The sequence below is a fragment of the Canis lupus genome, chromosome 3, assembly GCF_003254725.2.
Source record: "Canis lupus dingo isolate Sandy chromosome 3, ASM325472v2, whole genome shotgun sequence".
Taxonomy (NCBI): Eukaryota; Metazoa; Chordata; class Mammalia; order Carnivora; family Canidae; genus Canis; species Canis lupus.
The window spans coordinates 1,842,153-1,854,819 of record NC_064245.1 but is presented as its reverse complement, the minus strand read 5'-3'; the positions used below and the strand labels follow the sequence as shown (position 1 = coordinate 1,854,819).

General features: G+C 41.1%; 1 protein-coding gene and 1 long non-coding RNA gene across 2 annotated transcripts in view; one reads left to right on the top strand and one right to left on the bottom strand.

Annotated features, from left to right (window-relative positions):
• LOC125754810 (uncharacterized) overlaps positions 1–12,667 on the bottom strand; it is a 55,349-nt gene that overhangs the window by 28,116 nt on the left and 14,566 nt on the right. The window lies entirely within an intron of this gene.
• LOC125754817 (uncharacterized) lies at positions 634–6,600 on the top strand. The gene is made up of 3 exons (XR_007409663.1): positions 634–721; positions 1,707–2,403; positions 6,388–6,600. It is a non-coding gene; the product is annotated as an uncharacterized LOC125754817 (long non-coding RNA).

Genomic DNA, 12,667 nt, shown 5'->3' with positions numbered 1-12,667 from the left:
TGGGGGACTCAATCCTGGGACCCCAGGGTCACAACCTGAGACAAAGGCAGATGCTCAACCACTGAGACACCCAGGCGTCCCTCGGAACTACTTTCTATTTAACATGTGGACTGGCTCTCCAGATGGTTTTTGTTCATGACCTGCTCCATCCTCAATTTTGGGTCTTCCCTTTGCACTCTACCTGCAAGAGTGTCTCTCTGCATGCTCTCGCCCCTCTTCAAGCAGTAGACCACTGTTATGAGTTTTGTTTAAGTGTCCTAGGCAGACACTGTGTTTCTGAATCTTGGGGGTATGTCTTTCTCCGTTATCTTCTCCAACTCTCAACTGCAGGTCTGGTCCCAGCAGGTGTTTTCATACCTCTTTCAAGTGTATAAGGTTTTGTTTTATTTTCTTCTCCTAGAAACAGTGGGTTTTCATCAGTGCCTCAGGGCATCAGGTTTTCTCTCTCTCCCTCTAATAGCTTAAGCCCTTTCTTTCATAGAATATATAGAGGAGAATGACCTGTGCTTCCCAGTACCCTATGTCCATCATAAGGGGCATACTTTTAGTCCTCTTGTGTGATTATACCAGGTCCTTTGCAGAAAATCCTGTGATGAATGCAAGTTCTTCTTGTGCTTGTATCATCCAGGGGCTCTCTGTACCTTTGCCAGACTACAGTTGGCCTTTAGCAATCCACAAAAGAATTAAGTTGAATTCTTGTGGCAGATAACATCTATCCCAGGTAAGCAAGTACTCACATCTTTAACTCTTGTTAGATGTGTTTTCCTTAGATTTCACATTAATCATCACTTCTCTGCTGAGTTCAAGAAAAGTTATGAATTTTCAAATTGTGTGGTGTTTTTGCTGCTCCTGCTGTTGTTATTGTTGTAAGTGCAAAAGCAATGCTCCTTACAGCGTTCTACATCCTGAGCAGAAACTGAAAGTCCCAGAACACACAATATTTAGCTGGGCATGTGACCAGTTGGAATCAAGACTGTTTCCTGGCCTCTCTTATGCCTAGATCTGGCCAATTCTATGTACATGGAAGTTGTGCAACTTCCAGCAAATAATCTTAAAGGAGGGAGCATGCACTTCTCCTTGCTTTTCCTTGTTCTGCTGACTCAAATGCAGACATGAGATCTGAAACTGTGACTATCTTGCACCACGAAGTGAATTTAGGAAAAGAGGCCATACCTGGTAGTATAGCAAGACAAAAGGAGCCTCATACAGCACTTTACCTATGCAGATATTCACCTCAGCAAGAGAAAAAATAAATAACATCTTTCCTGTTTAATTTGCTGGATATTCTTTTACTGCTACACCTAATTCTAACTTATTTTATAAGCATTCATATCAGCAATTAACAATTGGCATCAAAAGGAGACAATGTTCAAGTACCAGTTTTCTGGTGAGCATTTCTGAAGCAGTAGACTTGCTCTCTTGCCTCCCTCCTGCCCCCAACCTTGAGCACCCAGCACCTAGCTAAGGAGCTCACACATCACTGGTGCTCGATAAATATTCATTAATGAAAAACGCAGGCATACCATCTGACTGTGACTTCTCCAGATGACAAATTTGCACTGATATTTTTGTTATTTTATGTAATCATGATTTATAAGCACCTTCCCACCTGCACCATTTAACTCCACCCTCAATCTTCAGTTAGAGATACATAATTAACAGAATGAATTCTTTTTCTTTCCTTTTGGTTTTTTTCCCCCTCTTAGGGATGTAAGGTGAGCTGAAAAGGCAACAACAGTCTTATACGGAAGAGGAAGATGAGAAGCAAGGAACTGAAAAACTCATACCAGAAAAAAAATGGTTCCTTGTAACTAAAAGGTAGCTCTGGGTCATCTACTGGGATAACTCTTTAACTCTTTGATTCTGGTGGAGTGTCAGGCTGTAAAAATGTTCTTGGAAGAAATGCTTTCTTTCCTTTCCCAGAAAAATACTATCTTCAAGTTATTTATATCCCATGCTGAAGAGGAAAACAGTAAGACAGTTCTGCAATCTGTCACTGGACCATAGAGCAAATGCTTGAAGCTCCTACCAAGTAGCCAAATGTGGCCTGAGAGCACCTGTGCCATCTTAGGCAAACTCTAAATTCCTTAAGACCAGAATCTATGCCATCTGTTTAAATTTCAAATGTCACACCATAAAGAACATAATATGGAAGATATTTCTTACACCTACAGCTGCTGTTACTGCAAAAATACCAGAAGCTAACAACTTGAAGGATTTAATTGGAGATGAAGGAAACTGTATTGAGAAATAACATCTCTCCATGTAAGAAGCAAAGAAAAGGCATGTTTCTCTTTTCTGTGTATTATTAGAACTTGTCTGCCCTCCTCAGCACATCAGCACTAATGATGCTGAGGTCCATGAAAGATAATTGCCTTGAGTCATTCTCTAGCCACAGAGAAGGTAAGATTAATAAAGAACATTTGTTATAATTTTGCAACCAATTTATGTAATGGAACTCATAATAAATAACCACATTTAACACAAGCATTCATCAAAGCCAATTTACACATCAATTTGTTCACTATGTATTAAACCAACCATTTGTAAGAATAAGTTGGTTTCTTCCTGTGTCCCCTTTTCTCTCTATTAAAGTAGAAATTATTGTTAGATATGGTAATTTGGGGGGCTTTTATAGAGGCAGCATTGATAGCGATATATGTTGACTTCTCAGCTGTTGCTGCATGATGTGTAATTTTGCACAGCATGTTGCTTCTGTCTGGACTAAGGGGAAATTATTGTTTTAAAAATATAAAACCATTATTGATAATCTTTTCTTCTCTCAGTAAATTGTCACCTCAGATGAACACAGTTCACCGTAAGAGAGGCTGTGTATTCCTATGGACTGTCACCTCTTAATGATTCATAGAAAGAGGGACAGGTGCAGTCTAGTAAATGAAATTCAAAAATTATCTCCAAGCATTTTATTAATTAAACACCATTTAATTAATAAGCCATTTTCAAGTTACCCTATTCCCAAGCTTTAGCCAACATTGTCACCTCTCCCATTTTTATTATCCCACTGTTGCAAGGATATGATGGCTGTCACCTGTGTATATCCTAGAAAATGCTGCCATTACATAGTCACTTACAAAGGAAAAAAAATGGGTACACAATCTTACATTCACAAAGAAAAATTGAAGTCAGAATGGTTGCTAATGTGTGAAACAAACTTCAGTAAGAGGTCATAAATGGTTAGTGGTGCTCATTGTGGTAAACTGAATAAAGCCCCACCTTAAAATGTCTATTTAATCCCAGGAGCCCATGAGTATCTTACCTTATATGGCAAAAGAAATTGGCAGATGTAATTAAATTAAGGCCCTTGAGGTGGGGAGACTATCCTGGGTTATCAGTGTAATCGCAAGGATTCTTATGAGAAGAAAGCAGAAGGTCAGCATTAGAAAAATAGAGATACAGTAATAGAAGGAGAGGTGGGAGGGATGTAGGATCATGAGCCAAGGAATGCGAGTGATTTCTAGAAGCTATTAAAGCAACCATATTCCTACTGCATTCCTCTTTTATACCTTTGAACAAGAACCATGTATCGTTGTTCAGACATATAAAATATCTCTATGATGCCAGTGTATCAGATAGAGAGTTATGGAGGGGTAACAAGAGATAGTTGGGATCAAAGGCCCTGCTTGAAGAACACATTTGATGTTTCTAGAAATTGATGCTGTCATTATAAAGATGACAGTCATTTTGAGAATGATATGTGATTGAATTCTTTTCTCTTCTACCTCTTGTTCTTCAACCTTAGAAAGTCATTTTTACCATGAAGGCAATGCCTTAATATTCAAGAAGTCATCTCTGAATGATTCTGCTTTGGGAAGAGCATAAAATGCTAGTCTTTAAGATACTGAGTGCAATAAATTATAATCGAATTTACAACTTGAATAGGTCTTGTAATATCAAGTTTTGCCTGTTGCTAATCACTCTGGCTCTCATTGTATGAACTACAATGGATTCGTCATCTTTTTTTTTTTTTGCTGGTAGTTCCATGTGTGTTAATCTTATTTCCATCTAGAAGTAGAGTTTCTTAAAGATATAGACCGAGTGTTCCGAGTCCTAAAGAAGTTCTCTGTAAATTTATGATTGGTTAAAAATAGACTCTATTTTATTATTTAAAATATTTATTTATTTATTTTAGAGAGAGAGCATGCACTCATTCGGTGGGGGGAGGGGCAGAAGGAGAGAGAGAGAGAGAGAAAGAGAGAAAGAGAGAATCTCAAGCAGAGTCTCCGTGAGTGTGGAGCCTAATGCAGGGCTCAGTCTCGTGACCCACGAGGTCATGACCCAAGCTGAAACCAAGAGCTGGATGCTTATGTGACAGAGCTTCCAGGTACCCCTAGACTATTTCATTTTAACCAAAGTTTTATCAGTGCTTTTGTCTGGAACAGGTCATTAATTGTTCTTTTAGCCTAATGATACTGAGGTTAAGTGTCTCTGAAACAACATCTTCAGGATTAAGTTTCACACAGTTGCTTTTTTCTTCTGAATTTTTATGAACTCTTTTGACTTTTCTGTCTCAAAAAAGGAACTTCACTGTAGTAAACGATAACTGATTCTAAAAATAGGCCTTGTTCTCCCTTGAAAAGGAAAGAATGTTAATCTTTTTTCTTAGGATCTTCTTAATCCTTGTTTCAATATTTTTTTATGGCATTTTTAGGGCATGTTGACTTTTAACACCTTTCTAAGACAATAGCTTCTGACCCTGAGTCATGGACTCCAGGCGGTCTGTGAAGGTGTTGCTCACCGGTTCTGAGATGCCCAAGGCAGCTGCAGGTTTGAGAGTATTAGCAGGATCCATGGCTGGTGCCACAGAGCCTACGGCCTCCCTTGCTTCTTGCCCCAGACAGATTGTACAGGCCGTTTCATAATCCATGGACTTTCATGCCACATACCGGTTACTTTTATTGAGTTTGTTTGGGAGCCGTGTGCTAAGTGAGTTTGTAGAGCACATAGGATGTGATGGCCACAGACCCTGTCCATGTGCTAAAAATGCCAGATCTGTGTATCCACACGGTTCCATTAAGCTAAGAGATTCAAAATGATTTCTTAATCTCTCTCCAGACCTCTAGATACGAGATTTCTTCCCACCTCATAGAAATTCTCCAATGGACAATGACTACAGTCACTACAGTGGTTGTTTAGCAAGACTATAAGCCACACAACGCCGAGACTAATCATTATAAATTAACAAACCAGTAATAAAAATCAGAGCAGAAGCCACGAGGTCTAGTATTGGCAGCTACAGTAGTGACCTCTGGTGTGGCAGTCGCAGCAGCGTCCCTGGCCCCAACACAGTGTGGGCGTGGAGGCTAGCCTTTTCCTCAGTCTTCCAAAGATCGTGTGGACTACCTGCACCCTTTGGTTCACCCCAGTCTGCTTAACCTAGGGGTTCTGGGGTGTGCCGGGAAGAAGCCTCAACAACACACCATTGAATCCAGAAAAGATTAAAAAAAAAAAAAAAAAAGCTTACACGGCACAAAGGGCAGACAACTGTAGGAAGTGAGCTTTTGGTGACAGTTGCCTGTGTTCTGGGCCGGCCGTAATCCTGCCGTCAGCAGGCGTCCAGGTGCTTCCTGGAGGAAGTGCGAAGCCGCATTCCTGTAACAGGAGCAGCGGTGGCACCAGATGACAGGGAGCCGTCGGGCCGAGACCTCCTGTTAGCTCTGCTTCAAAACTTTGATAAAATCTCTGTTTTTTTCTTTTAAACTTACGGAAAACAGACTTAATCTTAGGGAGACACTGAGGCCACAGAAAATCCAAGGTAATTTTTCATTGATTAATTTTTAAAGAATGCTTGTGGGGGAAGAGGACAGATTTCGTAAAGAAAATGAGGCATAAAAAGAGAAAGAAATGGGTTCGAGTCCCCTGTGCTGTGACTCCGTGTCGAGCACGGAAACCACGATTTCCCGCAGGTCCTGCTCTGCCCCTCGTCACTGACCCACTCTTTGCCGGGGTTCCCTTTGCTGGCTCCCTCACCTCGGTGCCACCCCAACTGCTCTGCTCCGCACAGGCGGGGGCCGTCGGGCTCAGGGCCTTGCACCCCACTCGGAGGTGTCTCTCACCGCCAGCCAGCCACGGCCCCATTGCTGCGGCCCCCCTTACCCCGCCCCTGGGGGGCACATGCAGGCCTGGCCCCTGGCTCCCCCGTACCCGCTTTATCCTTCTTCCACAGTCAACCTGAACTCGTTCCTGCTAGTCTGAAAGCCATCTCAAGGTTACCCTGCACTGTCCTCCCTGCCTGTCCTCCCCACCCCTGCACCTGTCCTCCCCACTGACTTGAGTACCTGTGGGGCCAGTATTTTTTTTTTTAACAAGTAAAATGAATTTGAAATATGCCAACTTTTTAAAACTTTTGTTCATTCTTCATCTTTTAAGTAATAACTCAGTCTGAACCTGTCTGGCTGTGGGATGCTCTAAAGTCCTTCGAGGAGGCCGAAGGTTATGGGGTATGTTCAGATACCTGAAGAGTGTGCCCTTTGATACACACTGGGGTCAACCTGCACCTTCTTCCTGTTTTTTCTGCTATGAATATCTCTAGAGATAGAACACTGAATGGAAAATGGTCCATGGCTTGTAATGCAGGAGAAGGGTCCAGGTGAGAGCGGGAGGCAAGTCCAGACCCTGTGTGCAGTCTGGCTGTGCCCAACTCAGCGCCCAGCCACGTCGGTACCCTGAGGCTTTGCAAACTCCTGCACCTGTCCTCCCCACCTGCACGTGTCCTCCCCATCTGTCCCCCCCACTCTGCCCCCCATCTGTCCCCCCACCCTGTCCCCCACACCTGTCCTCCCCACCTGTCCTCCTGCACCTGTCCTCCCCACCCCTCACACCCTGCGATTCTCCCCAGTGTTCTTCCTTGTAGGTCACTGGAGTAGGATGTGGGATCTGAAGCATTCTAGCTCTCTGTGATACCCATTGGCCCCTAAGTGACTCCAAAATAACACACATTAAACACAAACAGTATTCTTTTCACATATGTGGCCAATTCAAGACAAATTCCCTAGTTGTTCTTTTTTCTTCCTTGCTCACATGCCTATCCCCAGGACCTTTCTCTCTAGATATTCTAAAGCCACTGCTGAATTTTGAGCACACTCCCAATCCAAGGGTTAGTCTGTTCTCCCCAGACTCCCCACATTTCCTGACACTGATGTTTGATCAGCGCACATTCATCAGATTGCCTTTGGTAAAAGACCACTAAATTGTGTACTTTGTGGGGTGGACGTAGGAACACACACAAAATAATCCTTGGCCCTGAGTCCCTGGCATGCATTCTACAAAAGGAATTTTTTTAATGTGGCCCGTGGCCTGCCTTCCTTGGCGCTGTGCTGTCACGAAGGTTGCATGTTGACCGTCATATTGAGAACAGGTCCCCGCTCATCGTCCGCTCTCACTCACTCTTCCTCAGGTCGGGACAGAGGAGGGGAAAATGCACAGCTTGGAGCCGGAGAGGCTGAGAAGCATATTCCGGATGTTACACTCATGAAAGGTACGATCTTGAACTAATTATTTACCTTCTATGTATCTTGGTTTTCTTAGACGTGAAAGCAGAAATCATATGTCATGGTTTAGCTGCCATTTCGACATGAGAATTAGAACCTAAAATGAGATCATGAACGTGTGACCGGCCACATTACCATTATATGTGCAAATAAATAACATATTATTTTTCTGTATTAGTAAGAAGTCATATTTACTCTCAGAGAGCCCCCTTCGTAGAAGCCTGGATTAATCCAGATTAAAACAGGTGAGACACACACCCTGCTCAGTGCCTCAGTGACCAGGAGAAGTCAAATTGCCAATTCTTCCATTTTTGCATAGTATATTTCCAGAATCCAAATTAATTATGTTATGGTATGCAGGATGCCTGAACTACAAGGGAATGAACTATTTAAAACTAATAAATAGTGTGATGACATTCATTGGGGAAAAAAATTGTCAGGAATAAGCAAAATCTTCTACTTCCTTAGACACATTTGGGCCCAAGTGGCGTATCTTTTGAGGTCACTGTTTTATCACGCGCGTTGATTTCCTGCTGGATTCTTTTGTTTCCTCGATGATTTTTTTAATAACAAATTTATTTTTATTGGTGTTCAGTCTGCCAACATACAGAATAACACCCAGAGCGCATCCCGTCAAGTGCCCCCCTCAGTGTCCGTCACCCAGTCACCCCCACCCCCCGCCCTCCTCCCCTTCCACCACCCCTAGTTCGTTTCCCAGAGTTAGGAGTCTTCATATTCTGTCTCCCTTTCTGGTATTTCCCACACATTTCTTCTCCCTTCCCTTCTATTCCCTTTCACTATTATTTATATTCCCCAGTCCTCGATGATTTTAATCTAGCCCCTAAGTGAAGTCAGGTTTTTTTCTTTCTTCTCTATAATCATTAGGATGCAGACGCTTATGTGTCATTTTACCTCCTACTTCCAGTCTTTTTCCTAAAAGCAACATGTGTCAAAAACAACTTTTTGTCTCAGTATCTGGGAGCCTCGTGCCGCAGTAGAAAGACGCCCACTCTCCGAGGCTGCTGTTGGGTACGGATGAGGCTGGGGCGTTCTGGAGACCACCTGTCCACAGCCGCCGCGGCTTCACTAACGGATCTGAACAGCCACGTCAACCTTACTCCCTTCTTTGTTTGAAGATGCTCAGCGGCAAAACGGTGATTCGTTTTCCCAGGAAGCCCACGAGGTAAAACGCAGAGTCTAAAAGGAGCTTGACGTGAATGCAACATTCTTCTTTCAGCTTAGGACACTCCAGGATCTGAGATGAACAGGCTTCCTACAATTCAAGTAAGAATATTTAGGTTTCTCTAATTTATTTCTGTGTCTATAGCTGGATGACCAAACCGCTTACAGGCCAGGCATAAATCATGGCCTAGCACGTCCTGCCAAGCTCCCCGCAACAGATTCTTTTTCCCTTCCTCTGCTTATCCTCCCTCATTGGCTGGGCCCTGAAAAATCCCATCAGGCAACCCTTGGGGATTGGCTTAAGCTAGCTTACAAGTTTGACTTGAAAAATCATTTTGTTCGCTTAAATGTTGTGCTTAATAAGTATTTTTGAAATCGTATCTTACTACTTTTAAAGTTTAGTATCGTTGACATACGGTGTATATTAATTTCTCATGTACAATATAATGACTTAATTCTGTACATTGCTCGGTGTTCGTCATGATGGCTGCACTCCTAGTTCCCTTCACCCAGCTCATCTACCCCTCACCCTCCTCCCCTCTGCTAACCCTCAGTTTGTTCTCTTTGGTTAAGAATCTGTATTTTTGGTCTCTTTTCTTTTTCTTTGTTTTATTTCTTAAATTCCACATATGAGTGAAATCATATGGTTTTTGTCTTTCTCTGACTTCTCTTACTTAGCACTTTACCCTCTAGGTCCATCCATGTTGTTGCAAGTGGCAAGATTTCATCCTTTTTTATGGTGGAGTAATATTCCTGTGTGTGTGTGTGTGTTTGTGTGTGTGCATGTTTGTGCATATACATCCCGACTAATGCTGCGCTAAACATAGAGGTGTATATCCTTTCAAATTGGTGTTTTTGTATTCTTTGGGTAAATACCCTGTAGTGGAATTACTGGATCATGTGATGATTTTATTTATGATCTTTTGAGTAACCTCTACAGTGTTCTGCAATGACACACCAGTGTGCATTCCCGCCAACAGTTTGCATTTTTCCAAATCCTCACCAACACTTGTTGTTTCTTGTGTTTTTCTTTTAGTCATACTGACAGGGGTGAGATGAATCTCACTGTGTTTAAGGGAAGAGACCTCAGTTTTTCACCATTGAGTATGATGTTAGCTGTGGATTTTTCATATATGGCTCTTATTATGTTGAGATATGTTCCCTCTAAACCGACTGTGTTGGATGTTGTACTTTGGCAAACACTTTTTCTACATCTGTTGACACAATCATATGGACTTTATCCTCTGTCTTGATGTGATGTGTCACACTGATTGATTTGTGAATATTGAACCACCTTGCATCCCAGAAATAAATCCCACATGATCATAGTGAATGATTTTTTTAATGTATTGGTGGATTCAGTTTGCTAATATTTTGTCGTTGAAAATGTATGCGTCTAGGTTCATCAGATATTGGCCTGCACTTCTCCTTTATTGTACTGTCTTTGGTTTTGGTATCAGTGTGATGCTAGCCTCATAGAATGAATTTAGAAGATTTCCCTTTCTTATTTTTTTGAAACAGTTTGAGAAGTTTTTGGTTTTTTTGGTTTTTTAAGATTTTATTTATTTGAGAGCGTGAGAGACAGGAAGAGCAAGCAGGAGGCAGGAGTGGGGGGGGTCAGAGGGAGAAGGAGAAGCAGACTTCCCACTGAGCAAGGAGCCTGACACCAGGCTCCATCCCAGGACCCCAGGGTCATGACTTGAGCCACAGGCAGATGCTCAACCGACTGAGCCCCCCAGGCGCCCCTGTTTGGAGTATTTTGGTTATTAGTTCAATTTCATTGCTAGTAATCAGTCAGTTCACATTTTCTATTTCTTCTTCATTCAGTTTTGCAAGGTGATATATTTCTAGGAGTTTATTTCTTTCAGATTGTTGACTTTGTTGGCATATAATTTTTCATGACATTCTCTCATCCTTTATATTTCTGTGGTATCAATTGTCATTTCTCCTCTTTCATTTCTAATTCTGTTTCTCTCTCTCTCTCTCCCTCTCCCTCTCCCCCTCCCTCCGTCTCCTTTTTAAAAAAAATTTTTTTGATGAGTTTGGCTAAAAGTTTACAAGTTTTGTTGATTTCTTTTTTAAATAACCAGCTCCTGGTTCATTGATCTTTTCTATTGTTTTATTTTGTTTTTCAGTTTCTACATTGTTTATTTCTGCTTTATTCTTTATTATTCCCTTCCTTCTACTGGTTTTGGGTTTTGTTTGCTCTTTTTCTAGCTTCTTTAGATGTAAGGCTAGGTTGCTTTTTTTGGGAATTTTCATGCTTCTTGAGGTAAACCTGTATTACTCTAAACTTCCTTCTTAAAACCACTTTTGCTGCATCCCAAAGATTTTGGACCATTGTATTTTCATTTTCATTTGTCTCCATGTATTTCTTTAAGTTTTTATTTAAATTCTAGTTGTTAAAAAAATAAATAAATAAATAAATTCTAGTTGTTAACATACAGTGTAATATTAGTTTCAGGTATATAATATAGTGATTCAGCCCTTCTATGGAATACCCAGTGCTCATCACTAGTGCTCTCCTTAATCCGCATCACTGATTTAACCCATTCCCTCTGCTAAATATCAGTTTGTTCACTATAGTTAAGAATCTGTTTCTTGGTTGCCCCCCCATCCTTTTTTTCCCCTTTGTTCATTTGTTCTGTTTCTTAAACTCCACACATGAGTGAAATCATATGGTATTTGTCTTTCTCTGATTAACTTATTTAGTTTAGCATAATACTCTCCAGCTCTATCCACGTTGTTGCAAATGATAAGATTTCATTCTTGTTTATGGCTGAGTAATATTCTGTTGTATGTCAATATGTGTGTGTATGTATGTAAGTATATTCATTCATCAATCAATGTATACTTGGGCTGTTTCCATAATTTGGCTATTGTAAATAATGCTGCTATATTGGGGTGCACATATCCTTTTGAATTAGTATTTTTGAATTCTTTGGGTTAATACCCAGTAGCACAATTGCTGGATCATAAGGTAGTTCTATTTTTAACTTTTTGAGGACCCTCCATACTTTTTTTTTTTTTAGTTAAGACTCCATTTATTGAATTCATATTTTCTAATATATGGGCTGTGGTATTTCTTTTGCACTATTAGTAAAAATAGATTTTGCTAATCAAGAACCACTTGAACTCTGACCAGTATTTGGCATTTAAAGGCATCTTAACTTAGTGGTTAAGAGTATGTTTAAGAGTCTCTCTGGATTGGAGTCTTAGTTCCAGTTTAGACATACAGCATAACCTCCTTGTGCCGGAGAGTGCATAAAATGAGGTACAGTTGAAAGAGAGGTTATATGGTAAATAGCACCAAGCTTTCTCCTCCATATAGCCCTTCCTCTGTATCCTATTCATCCTCATATTGGGTATATCACTGCACTGTAATTATATGTATACTTGTCTCCTCTACCAAATTTTTCTTCAAAAAGTATCAAGGCCTTTCCCCCACCTTTTTTCTATTCATAACTCCAAATGAAGTGCCTGGTATGTAGATAGACGAATTCCATACTGTTTTCCACAGTGGCTGCACCAGTTTGCATTCCCACCAACAGTGTATGAGGGTTCGTTTCTCTTCACATAGACACCAACACCTGTTGTTTCTTGTGTTGCTAATTGTCCCCTTTATAATTATATAATTTCCTTCTTTTTCTCTTGTTATAGTCTTTCTTTTAAAACCTGTTTTGTCCAATATAAATATTGCTACCCTGGCTATCTTTTCGTATCCATTTTCATGATAAATGTTTCTCCATCCACTCACTTTTTTTTTTTCTCTAAAGACTTTATTTACTTATTCATGAGACACACACAGACACACAGAGGCAGAGGGAGAAGCAGACTCCATTCAGGGAGCCTGCTGCAGGACTTGATCCCAGACTCCAGGCTCACATCCTGAGCTGAAGGCTGTCCCATCATCTACTCACTCTCAACCTGCACGTGTCTTTAGGTTTGAAATGAGTCTCTTGTAGGCAGAGCATATA